Source organism: Myotis brandtii, unplaced genomic scaffold, assembly GCF_000412655.1.
Source record: "Myotis brandtii unplaced genomic scaffold, ASM41265v1 scaffold47, whole genome shotgun sequence".
Taxonomy (NCBI): Eukaryota; Metazoa; Chordata; class Mammalia; order Chiroptera; family Vespertilionidae; genus Myotis; species Myotis brandtii.
This window is the reverse complement of record NW_005367952.1, coordinates 1,544,139-1,556,572: the sequence shown is the minus strand read 5'-3', so window position 1 is coordinate 1,556,572 and position 12,434 is coordinate 1,544,139. Positions and strand designations below refer to the sequence as shown.

The 12,434-nt window shown below is 41.6% G+C and overlaps 1 protein-coding gene across 2 annotated transcripts in view; it reads left to right on the top strand.

Moving 5' to 3' along the window:
- Positions 1 to 11,006: 11,006 nt before the first annotated feature.
- The window catches only part of LRRC4C (leucine rich repeat containing 4C), a 175,674-nt gene continuing 174,246 nt past the window's right edge, over positions 11,007 to 12,434 (top strand). For both annotated transcript variants that reach the window (XM_005875808.2, XM_005875804.2), the window contains exon 1: positions 11,007 to 11,102. The gene's annotated coding sequence lies outside the window, so the exon portion shown is untranslated. The remainder of the gene's footprint in view (positions 11,103 to 12,434) is intronic.

The window sequence follows — 12,434 nt, the reverse complement described above, 5'->3', positions numbered from 1 at the left end:
ATAAATGGATGCATAATGATAATCAGAAAAATTCTACTAAATAATCAGAATTTACCTGCTAAAAACAAATGAGTCTAAGGAGTAAGGGTTCCCTTGCCTATTGTTCTATTTTAGTCAAAGGAAGAGGTTACAAACAAATTGTTTTAAAGGTGGGATATTTAGGTATTCACTCTCTATATCTATTTTAATTTGATTTAATTAATTTATTTATTTTTTAATCCTCACCCAAGGATATTTTTCCATTGATTTTTAGGGAGAGTGGAAGAGAGAGGGAAAGACAGAGAGAAACATTGATGTGAGAGAAACACATCAATTAGTTGCCTCCTGCACAAACCCCAACCCAGGCCCGGGCCAGGGAGGAGCCTGCAACCAAGGTACGTGCCCTTGACCGAATTGAACCCCAGTACCCTTTGGTCTGCAGGCCGAGGCTCTATCCACTGAGCCAAACCAGCTAGGGCTTTATTTTAATTTTAATATCTAGAACTCCTCACACATTTGGGTTGTCTTTGACATTAGCATGGGCCATTGTCTGCCTACTCATTCAGTCATCTCTAAATCCACTTCACTCAGCACATACTCATAAGTGATAGACATGATCCCTGCTTTTAAGTAACCTACAGTTTCTTATAGAAAGAAAAATTAAACAAACGCTAATGATATGGCCTCATAATTGGCTTAGTGAAAAATATGTGGATGGAAATGTTGCCTCTTATGATCCTTTGTATTTCTGTAGTATAAGTTGCAATGTCTTCCCGGAGACTGGACTGGTCTCTTGCAGTGGCTGGAGGACTTGGAGCCAAGTGGAGGGTCTTGGATCTCTGAGGGCACAGGCAGGAGTGTCTCCTGCTGGCAGACTGGCTAACTGTGGCTGTGAGGAAGCTTGATTCAGGGATAGGATCTGTTCAGGATCTCTGGTGGCACAAATGGGAGGTTCTCTTGCCTGGTCCCTGTGCCAGCTGTCCAGCTCCTGGCACTACAGCTGGGCAGGGGCTGGTGCCTAGTATACAGCCCCTTCAGGATCTCTGGGGATTCAGCCAGGAGTGGCTCCTGCAGGGTCCCTATGCCAGCGACAATGATCGTGAACCATAGCGGGGACAGACTGAAGCTCAATTACAGGGCCTTTTTCCAAATGACCAAATTTGGTGGGCTTACCTCCAGGTGATCCCAGACTGTGGCCAAGATGTATTGAAGCTGGTTTCTGGGCCACTTCAGGGTCATAACAGAAATGGAAGTCTGTATGGGTATTATCTGGTACATGAGTGTGTGTGTCTCCTTCCGGGTCTCTTGGCATATGGTGCTGGTGACAGACCCAAAGATGAAAGGAGCTATGGCAAGTCCTCAGGAGTCTGGAGCTATTTATGTTTCTGTGGCCAGGACAGTGGTCATTTGCCTGGTTGTGAGCCTGATGGAGCTATTCATGTTTCTGTGGCCAGGATAGTGGTCCTTTGCCTGGTTGTGAGCCTGATGGGCTATTAGTGGTCTTGGACTAAACTGGGGTTTCACCATCTCCCACCAGGAAGGCACCTTTGTGGATGGATGCCAAATTTTATTTTTTAGAGGGGATGTGTACAAGGGGCACCTCTTACTTGGCCATTTGGCTGATGTCCCTCCCAAATCTTAATTTTGACCTCCTGAACAGCTAGAGAACACATTTTTATTGTTTTAAGGCACCCCACCTGTGGGACTTTGCTACAGCACTCCTAGGAAACTAACACACTGCTAAAGTGTAGTTCATTTCGAAAGGCCACTTATGTAAAGAAAGATTAACAGAAAAAAAACTGCTTCTCCTGTGTTAATCTATAGGTTATGGCACTTGGGCCAAACTCCACCACATAGGTAACTAAAACTCGTATGTATTCATAATTCAACTGACTCTTTTTTATTAATCCCTAAGTGGCTTAACTGGTTGGACTCAGAGAACAACACTATGCCAAGTGAGAAACTACCAAGTGGCTATGCATCCTATACTTGAATACAGAATAAACTCGCCACTTTAGAGGAAGTCTGTTGCACCCTTAAATCATTTCCATGGCTTTGGCATTTTTTTGAGCTGAGATTGCACTTCCTACCATCATCACTTTGGGTTCGTGCCCTAGGCCTTGAGGAACTCCAGTTTCAATTGCACTTTCCCAGAACAAGCCAGGAACCCTGTCCCCTGTCCTCCACCATTTGCTTTCTACAGACTCGACACCCCGCATCCTTGGAGCCTGGCTCGTGTGACCTGGTTCCAGCTCACAGCACTGGTGCAGCCGCTCCCCGCCGCTTGTCTACGCTAACCATGTGCACTGGCCTGTCAGCTCCATGCCTTCTCGCTGCTAGGCAGTCACTACAACATCCAGCTCTGTTCTCCCGTGACATCGCTGCACGGCTAGCTTGCCCAGGGAAAACAAAGTTTAATTAAATCTTAATGTTGCAGCAGGCTCTTACAGAACTGTTACTTTCCCATCCTTGTACTTTTAGCAGAATACGTAATGAGAGCGTATGGGGTAACGAATCAGCCCTAATTACCGAGAGTAGCATTTTGTCACTCACTCCATCTCCTATCCTTGAGCTTACTTTATGGCTCACCACAGAGATCTCATTTTTCCTCACAGACAGATAGAAATACTGGGGCAGTGTTTGTTCTTTATAAATTATGAAGGTATCATCATAAAAATCTTAAAATAGATTGATATATCTAAATAAAAAGATGCAGTATTTTGTGCAGATTCTTTTAGGGGTTATTCCCCATCTGCTGCTTTTACCCAGTTAACTCTTTCACATTCTTGCATTGTCTAAATTAAAACTAGTCTTCTGAGCACTCCAAAAGCTAAATATCCCATACAGTATTCTTTGTTTGAACTGATATCATTTCTCTCAGGTTTTTAAATTATGACAGAAATAATCATCATGGTATTATTAATCTATGGGGAAAAAAAGAAACTAAAAAGTGATATCACCCAGAAATCCCTGAAGTGGCTAATTTTTCCAACCTCCACTAACATTTTTAGAAAATGTCCTGTACCTCAATTGTTAAATGTTGACCAAATAAGAGTTAATAGTTGACTATTACTGCCTGCCTTATATATATCACAATATGTGGACATTTTGTCCTGTATCATTGATCTGATTATAATGTAAATATATTCTTTCTGGCAATTCACCCCTTGATTCCTTAACCATTTTCAGTACAAAGGGTAGTAATAATATTCTCTGTTTATTTTGTGATAAAAACCAAAGAGCCTAGAAGACATCATGGACACCAAGCTTCTGCTTTCCATGTGGAATAGAACAGTTTAAAGAGGCTGCATAGTATTAACTCCACTTTGGATAAAAACTCTGAGGCACAGATGTTGAGAGGTCTCTTTTCAAAGCTACATAGGCCATGGAAAAATACCCTAGCAAATTGGGGTGTAAATGACCTCTTTGTAGTGCTCCTATGCAAGTGAAATTCTTCTAAAATGTATGTGAAAAGATTTCAGGTTGAATAGTCTATAAACTTAGCCAGTGTCTATATTACATGCATGTTAACATGTAAATATCATGAAATTATCTACATAATAAAAGTGTAATATGCTAATTAGACCAGAGAGCTGAATGACCTTCCGGAGGTCCTTATGGATGTCCTTCCAGACAAAGTAGTGGTGGTGGGGCTGAGGCAGAGGAGGTTACGGGCGATTAGGCAGGCAGGCAAGCGAGGTGGTTAGGGGCGATCAGGCAGGCAGGCAGGCGAGGTGGTTAGGGGCGATCAGGCAGGCAGGAGAATGGTTAGGGTTGATCAGACAGGCAGGCGAGTGGTTAGGGGTGATCAGGCAGGCAAGCAGGCCAGCAGTTAGTAGCCAGTGATCCTGGATTGCGAGAGGGTGCAGGCCGGGCTAAGGGACTGCCCCCCCCCATGCACAAACTTTGTGTACTAGGCCTCTAGTGTATAATAAAGGTTGGTCCCATTATTATTTTTTTTAAAAAGATCTTAAGTACATTCCCAATTAGACATTGGAAGTATAAAATGAAAATAAAATCTGATTTCTAAGCAATGTAAAGTTTCTTAGATAAAACATAAAGATAATTAACTTTATTATTTCTTTAATCATCTATTTTTACAATAGTCCCAGAAACAATATAGGGTGCAGTGAAGTCCATTTTCTGAATTGTACTTGAGATTTGTTTTTTGGTGGTGTTTAATACTAACTATCTAGGAAATGTACAAGCAAAACAGGAGTTATATAACCCTCATCTCTAATACCTGGCCCAGTGTATGGCTAATTTATGATACATGCTTACTAAAAGAATTTCTGACTAACAAAATGACAGATGGACTGACTAAATCAATGACTATGAAAACATATTCATAGACTGAACTAAGAGCCAAGAATTATAGTGAAGCTCCATAGCTTTTAATGAATATTATCTTTTTAATGATGGCAGATAAAGATAGAAGTTCTTTTCATGATCATTCATTTTCTACAAGAGAACCGCAAGGCTCAACAAATTTGAAATGAATCTGAGCTACTGATACTTCCCTGATACTGACATTTTGATATTCCTATTCATGCACAGGAAAGTGGCCTCCCTATGTGAACAAGGCATGTCACATGACTGCAAAAGGCATGTGCCCTCCACACAGTAGTTTCTGTTGAAAGCCCTTTGATGGGAAACAGCAGCCTTCTACATGGATCCACAGTGAAGTCCACGCATTGCTAGAGGCACCACTTGGCTCATATTCCATCTATTTTCCACAATATGGGCAGAGTGATAATTCTTAAATCAAGCCCACTTAAATCCATCAGAATCCTAGGTAATTCTATAAGGCAAGAAAAGGAAATTAGAAGGTATACAGATTGGGAAAGAAGAAATAAACTTTTGTTTGTTGGCAAATGACATCATCATTTGTGTAGAAAATCGGAAAGAATCAGCAACAACAAAGAAACCTCCTGTTGGTACTCAGCAAGTATAGCAAGGTTGCAGGATATAAGGTTCATATACAAAATACAATCTCTTTCTGGTCGGGGCACATGCCCCAGTTTCAGGCTCGATTCCCAGTGGTGATGTGCAGGAGGCAGCCGATCAATGATTACCTCTCATCATTGATGTTTCTCTCTCTCTCTCCCTTTCTCTCTGAAATCAATAAAATAATTTAAAAAATAAATAAGTAAAATAAAATAAACACAGAAAAATACATCAGAACCTCTGTATCTGCATCAGTTTAAGGATAGTGTCCAAACTCCTTGGCATGGCATATGAGATCTCTTATAAACTTGCCCCTGCCTAATGGTGCATGTTAACTTGTTATACCCAGACTTGTTTGTATACATGTGTACACACACACACACACACCCCACACCCCACCCTTCACACGCTAATCATTCAGAACTTTTTGTTTATTGAAGTACAGGTGTGTCAGGTTCTTTTATGGGCTTTCTTCTCTGATGGTGAGAGCATCTGCTCTTTTTTAATTAACTAATGTCTACTTGTCATTCAAGCCTCCTGTCTTCAGAAAGCTGTTCTTGATTCTCCTCCAATGTTATTCAGGTGCCTCTCATTGCACCTTCTTTTGTCAGGGAACATGTCACATATTTCTATAATTGTTTATATATGTGACTGTATCCTTTAATGGGCTATGCAGTCCTTAATGTAGAATCTGTGTGGTTGTAGCACAGTTCTGTGTCTATAGCAGGTGCCCTAGAATTATTTGTGGGATAAGATTAATGGGGGCGGGGGAGGGGGAAGGAGTAAGCACTCATCCTAGAGCATTCCCAGGCCAAACAACCATCTATGGCAACCTGTCCTTCAGGGAAAATGTGTGCAGTTGCTGGAAGCATTTTATGTCTTAGGTGGATAGAGCCAACTTAATTCCCTGGTGATGTTAACACGGCAACTTTCACCAGCCTGAAACTCCTCTGGCACTACAAACACATACATTCTGGAGGCTGTTTATGAGACTGAGAAGGTGAGTCAATAGACTCTGTTCCAAGTTGGCACGAAGGAACATACTCCTAAACATCTAAAGCTCTGTAATTCACAGTGAGCTTCTCATTAACTTAAATGTTAATGTAAATTTAAAACATGTCGCATCGATCTGGAACTATTTTTGCATGCACATTGCATCACTGAGCTCTCTAACAACAGAATCCAAATGGACGTCCCTTCACATCAGCTTATGATTAAGAAAAGAGTGAGACTTTCTCTTTCTTTTTGTCCTGTAGAAGTATTGGTTTGAATTAAAGGTCAGGCTGTGAGGTGCTATGAGACTCCCTTCTGTTGAGAACAATGGAATTGGATCGAACGGAGCATAAAGATCAATTTCTGAATCTATTCTCTCAGAGTATTGCACATATCATTTTGCTTATGTGTAAAGATTGGTGTCTCTCCATTTTCATTGATGGGAAAACTAAAGTCCTCATTACCCTGCTGGTGATCTCAGTCTATTTTGTTAGTTTCAGCCAGAATCTCCTTACACTGGCATTTCTATTTCTTTCTTTCTCTCTTTCTTTCTTTCTTTCTTTCTTTCTTTCTTTCTTTCTTTCTTTCTTTCTTTCTTTCTTTCTATTATTTTTATTGAATTTATTGGGGTGACATTGGTTAATAAGAGTGTACAGGCTTTAGGTGAACAATTCTGTAACGCATCATCTGTATGTTGTATTGTGAACCACCCCAAGTCAACGCTCTTTCCATCACCATTTATCTCCCCTTTACCCTCTTCTACCTCCTCTCACTCCCCTTCCCCTCCCCCTCTGGTAATCATCATGCTGTTGTCCATCCATGAGTTTTGTGGGTTTTTTTGCTTAACCCTTTCACCTTTTTCACCCAGCCCTGCAAACTCTCCCCTCTGACAGTTGTCAGTCTGCTCTCTCTCTCTATCTGGGTCTGTTTCTATTTTGTTAGTCAATTTTGTTCAGTAGATTGAACATAGGAATGCGATCACATGCTACTTGTCTTTCTCTGACTGGCTTAGTTCAGTTAGCCTAATACTCTCCAGTGCCCTCCACGCTGTCACAAAGGATACTTTTTCTTTTTTTCTTTTTGGGCTGAGTAGTATTCCATTGTGTAAGAACCACAGATTTCTTATCTACCCATCCACTGATGGGCACTTGGGCTGCTTCTGAATCTTGGCTGTTGTAACTAACATTGCAATGAACATAGGGGTGCAGTTAGTCTTTCCAATTAGTGTTTCTGGTTTCTTCAGATATATTCCCAGAAGTGGAATCGCCGGGTCCTATGGCAGTTCCATTTTTGGTTTTTTGATGGAACTCCATACTGCTTTCCACAATGGTTGTACCAACCTGCATTCCCAGTGCAAGAGGCTTCCCTTTTCTCCACATTCCTTCCAACACTTATTGCTTGTTGATTTATTGATGACAACCATTCTGAAATGGATTTATATTTTCTTATTTAAAAAGAAAACAGTTTTCAAAGGATGTCGTATTGTGTTAGGCTCACATAAAAAAAATTCTGGTGCTGACTATAACAATGACGAGGTTGATACCTGGAAAATTTTGTGTATGTTTACTCGCTCTGTGCCAGACCCTGATGCAAAGTCTTTTATAAAAAGCTCTCCCTTCATTCCCAAAGCAGCAGAGAGGAGGGGTCACTCTCATTGCCCTGTCTTACAGACTCGAAAACTGTCCCATGGAAAGAACTTTTCTAAAGTTCTCCAAGCAAGAAGTGGTGTTGCTGACCCTGGGATGCAGGATGGGCTGACTCCAAGGTCTTTTTCATCACCACTGTGTTCTGTGGGTCTTTAACCTCACAATGCAACCAACCTATGCAAGCCTCGAGTAGTGAATTTCTTTTTTTAAGACATGCACATAAACATACAAGTGAGGATTCAACACTGCCCTTGAGAAGCTGGGTAGATGGATGAAATCCAGAAACCTGTTTCTAGTTCACGAATACGTTGCATCTTATCTCCTTCCCTTACACACTGTAAAATGTGAACAAATGGCTCAGTGAAGCCTCTTCCAGCCCCACATTCTATGAATCTGCATAATGATATGATTCACTTTGTTCCGATTGACAAACCCATTGCCTGGTTTTTCTCTTCGCAACCACCCACCATGGCGCTTCTTCACACCCGTGCCTCTGACCCTGCAGCAGCCCACCTCGCTCAGTGCGTTAAAACATGTTCAATACCAGACAAAAAAAAACTGAGGCTGGAAGATGGGAAAAAAGCAGCATTTTGTTCCCTTGAACATACAAATAAAATACAAACCCCCCCCCCCCCCCACATAGTATTGAAGAGAAACCAGAAGGCCTTCATATATCAAAGGATGAATGGTAACAATGCATTCAGTAGCTCTGATAAATATAGGCCTGCGAGGACTTACTGAAATGGAATATTTACTGGCCTCAGGATGGATATACAGCACAGTAAGAAGGGGTGTAGGCTCTGCGGTCACACCTGCTAGTGCTGCCATACATCATCTCCCTCTGCACAACTGATTCACGCCTCACTTTTCTCACCAATAAAAGGAGAATCATGGTTCAGAATTCTCATAGGGTTAGCTTGGGGCTTAATAATAATATAAAGAGTTTATTCCAGTGTTAGAAATATAGTACAGGCTTAAATTTGCTTCCATTATTCTGACAACAACAACAAAAAATCTCATGTGTCTTAAAATTATCTCTGTGTGTGTAAGTAGTAATTTCAGCTATCACTCTATTCTCAGTTCTAGGAGTTGTTATTCTTTTTGAAAAACAATTACACGTAGACCGGCCAGTGTGGCTCAGTGTTTGTTTATAAATCCATGGACCTAGAGGTTACCGGTTCAATTCCCAGTCGGGGTTGTGGCTCAACTTCCAGTAGGGGGCGTATAGGAGGCAACTGATGGATATTTCTCATCAATGTTTCTCTCTCCCTCTCCCTTCCTCTCTCTCCAAAATCAATAAAAGCATATTTTTTAAAAAGAAAAATAATTACAAACAAAACAATTAGATATGACTATTTCATCCAAAATGCCCCCCCTTTGAAAGTATCTGAGAGGTATAAAACAGTGATGATATAATGCCAAATTCTATAGTCTCTTTTACAAATTGCCTACAATCTCTCAGTTTTTTTTCAGAATTCCAATGTCTTTCCTTCTACATTAGGAGAAGAAATATAGTAGCCGAACCACCAGACATTAGTCCACAAAAGATTATAAATCCTGTGAGTTAAAAATCAAAACCTACTCAGCTTCATGAGACACACAATTGATTTTTCTTTTCAAATCAGTAGGTGAAGCTGAAATTGATTGATTGCAGTCACTTTAGTGTAATTTACCAACAAGCAACTAATTGCCTATCAGATATAGAAGCCTGTAATTGGATTCATATAATAAACTAGAGGCCTGGTGCATGAAATTCATGCACTCAAGGTGGGGGAGGGTCCCTCAGGATGGCCCGTGTCCTCTTGCAGTCCAGGAGCCCTCAGGAGATGTCTGACTGCCAGGAGCGGGGCTAAGCCTACAGTAGAACATTCTTAGTGGTGCCAAGGAGGCAGGAGAGGCTCCCGCCACCGCTGCTGCAATTGCCAGCCGTAAGCCCAGCTTCTGGCTGAGCGATGTTCCCCCTATGGGAGCGCACTGACCACAGGGGCCGTTCTTGCATTGAGTGTCTGCTCCCTGGTGGTCAGTGCACATCATAGCGACTGGTCATTCCCCCATTGGGCCAAAACTGGCTCTCCGACATCTCCTGAGGGGTCTTGGATTGTGAGAGAGGCACAGGCCAGGCTGAGAAACCCCACTGGTGCACTAGTGGGGCCAGAGAGGGATGTGGGAGGTTGGCCAGCCAGGGAGGGACCATGGGAGGGCTCCAGGGTGTGTCCAGCCCATCTCACTCAGTCCTGATTGGCTGGACCCCAGCAGCAAGCTAACCTACCGGTTGGAGTGTCCACCCCCTGGTGGTCAGTGTGCGTTATAGCAACTGGTCAACTGGTTGACTGTCTGCCCCCTGGTGGTCAGTGCATGTCAAAGCGAGTGGTTGAGAGGCCTTAGCATATCATTAGCATATTACGCTTTGTTTGGTTGAACGGCCAACTGGATGACCGGACACTTAGCATATTAGGCGTTTATTATATAGGAGATTTATAAAATATTAGGCAGTATTTAAATATGTGAGTTTTGTTACCACAAATTCTTCCTGACCATTCTACTTACATCAAACCACATCCTTAGGAGGAAAATTATCACATGATATGAAAGAGGGAAGGGGCTCAGAGGCAATTTGTAGAAAACCCTAAATTTTATACGTGGAGTGATTAAGACTCAAAGAGGATTGGACACTTGCCCAAAGTTGCCTGGTTAATTATGGTAGAGTTATAAATTGACTCTAGTTCTGATTCTCAGTCTGATACCTATATTTATTTATTTTCTTGTTGCTATATCCAACTGAGAAATCTGGAAATTACAGTGTATGCACTCTATTTTTTTTATGTCCATTTAGAGTTGAAACAAACTGATTGTTTTGTTTATTTTTATTGTGTTGAGCTCCTGATAGAGAGGTGAGGTAAGAGCAAAAAGTCTCTCCTATATGTGTGCGAAAAGTTACTTGTAGATAAAATGTTTCCCCGATGAAATACACGTGACACATTTCTTTTTTTTTTTAAATATATTTTATTGAGTTTTTACAGAGAGGAAGGGAGAGGGATAGAGAGTTAGAAACATCGATGAGAGAGAAACATCGATCAGCTGCCTCCTGCACACCCCCTAACTGAGGATGTGCCCACAACCAAGGTACATGCCCTTGACCGGAATCGAACCTGGGACCCTTGAGTCCGCAAGCCGACGCTCTATCCACTGAGCCAAACCGGTCAGGGCCACATTTCAATAATACGGCACAATGAACACTGACAAAACAACTAGCAAATCTGGAAGTGGATTTACTATATGTGTATATACATATATACCTATCTATATAAGAAAGATGAATATTGCAATATTGTATCATTTCAAATCACTCAGATCTGTGGCAGGCAGGAATGTCTAACCCCAGTTTGTTTTCATTTGTATAACATGATTTAACAATCTGATATTTGTGTTGTCTTACTCCAGGTGTAAAAGAAACATCCTCTTCCGAAATCCAGAAGACTTCTTTAACTTCTCCAGGTTTTCAGAAAGACCAGGACCTATCAGAGACCATTTGATAAGGTAGGTTCTGAGTACCACTCATCTGTTTTCTTGGGGCTTCCCTTCCAGTTGCCCAAGTTCAAAACAAACAAACAAGTAAAAAAGGTTTATTAAGTCAAAACAACAGACACATGGAGAACCAGATACGACTTTTATTAATGATACAGTTACTATCTGAGGACACTGTTTCAGGCTGTGGCAAAAACTAGGCTTCTTGACATTTAACCAAAGCCTTAGGTAGATTTACCCATCTGGTCTGGGCAGCTGCAGGCCTCCCCCACATGGCAGCCTGCCCTGTAAAATGTCCAGTGTGGAGCAGCAGGCTCGAATACATCTCTAAATAGCCTGCCCTCAAGATGAAGGTGAAGAGAACGGGTTAAACTACTACTGACAAAACCTTGCTCTGCTCCCACGTTCACCAATCAGATACATAACTCTAATGACCAAGGGATGGCTAGAGTGAAAGGAGAAAAAAAAGCCAGGCCAGGTAATATAATGGAGTGTCCTTCACACGGAAAAAATAGCAATAGGGAATAAGCATTCTTTCCTAAAACCACGGAAGAATAAGAGTGACCTGACAACAGAAGGGGCTTCATCAGGATTCTCTTAACCTAGTAGCATGTTGAGAGGATTCCTCCTGGTGATGGAGGCGGCCACGGCGCTGGGACTTCTGCTGCTTTAGGACATAAGCTAGCTCTAGGCAGATGCCTCCTGGGTGATGGGGGCGGCCGCAGCCCTGGGACTTCTCCTGCTTTAGGATGTAAGTCAGATTCTAGACAGGATTTTTTTTACCAACTGCCTGTTACAAGTTATGTGTTTTTAGAGTCACAATGAACATGTTGTCTTTATTGTCATAGAGCAGGTATATGGTAGACCACTAGGGTTTGTGATTATAGCTGTTTTTAGAAGCCATTAGATACAGTATTTCTTTTCTTTTTGTTGGATTTATTAGGATGGCATTGATTCATACAAGTATATAGGTTTCAGGTGTACAATTCTATACTACATCATCTGTATATTGTGTTGTGTTCACCACCAAAGTCAAGTCTCCTTCATTCACCATTTATTCCCCCTTTACTCGTTCTACCACCTCCCATATGGTAATCGCCATACTGTTGTTTATGTCTATGAACTTTTGCATGGATGGACATGGAGAACATTATGCTTAGTGAAATAAGCCAGTCAGAGAAAAACAAGTACCATATGATTTCACTCATATATGGAATCTAATGAAGAAATTAACTAACAAGCAAAATAGAAACCGATTCAGAGACAGAGAACAGACTGACAGCTGTCAGAGGGGAGGAAGGATGAGAGGCTGGGTGAAAAATGTGAAGGGATTAAGAAAAACAC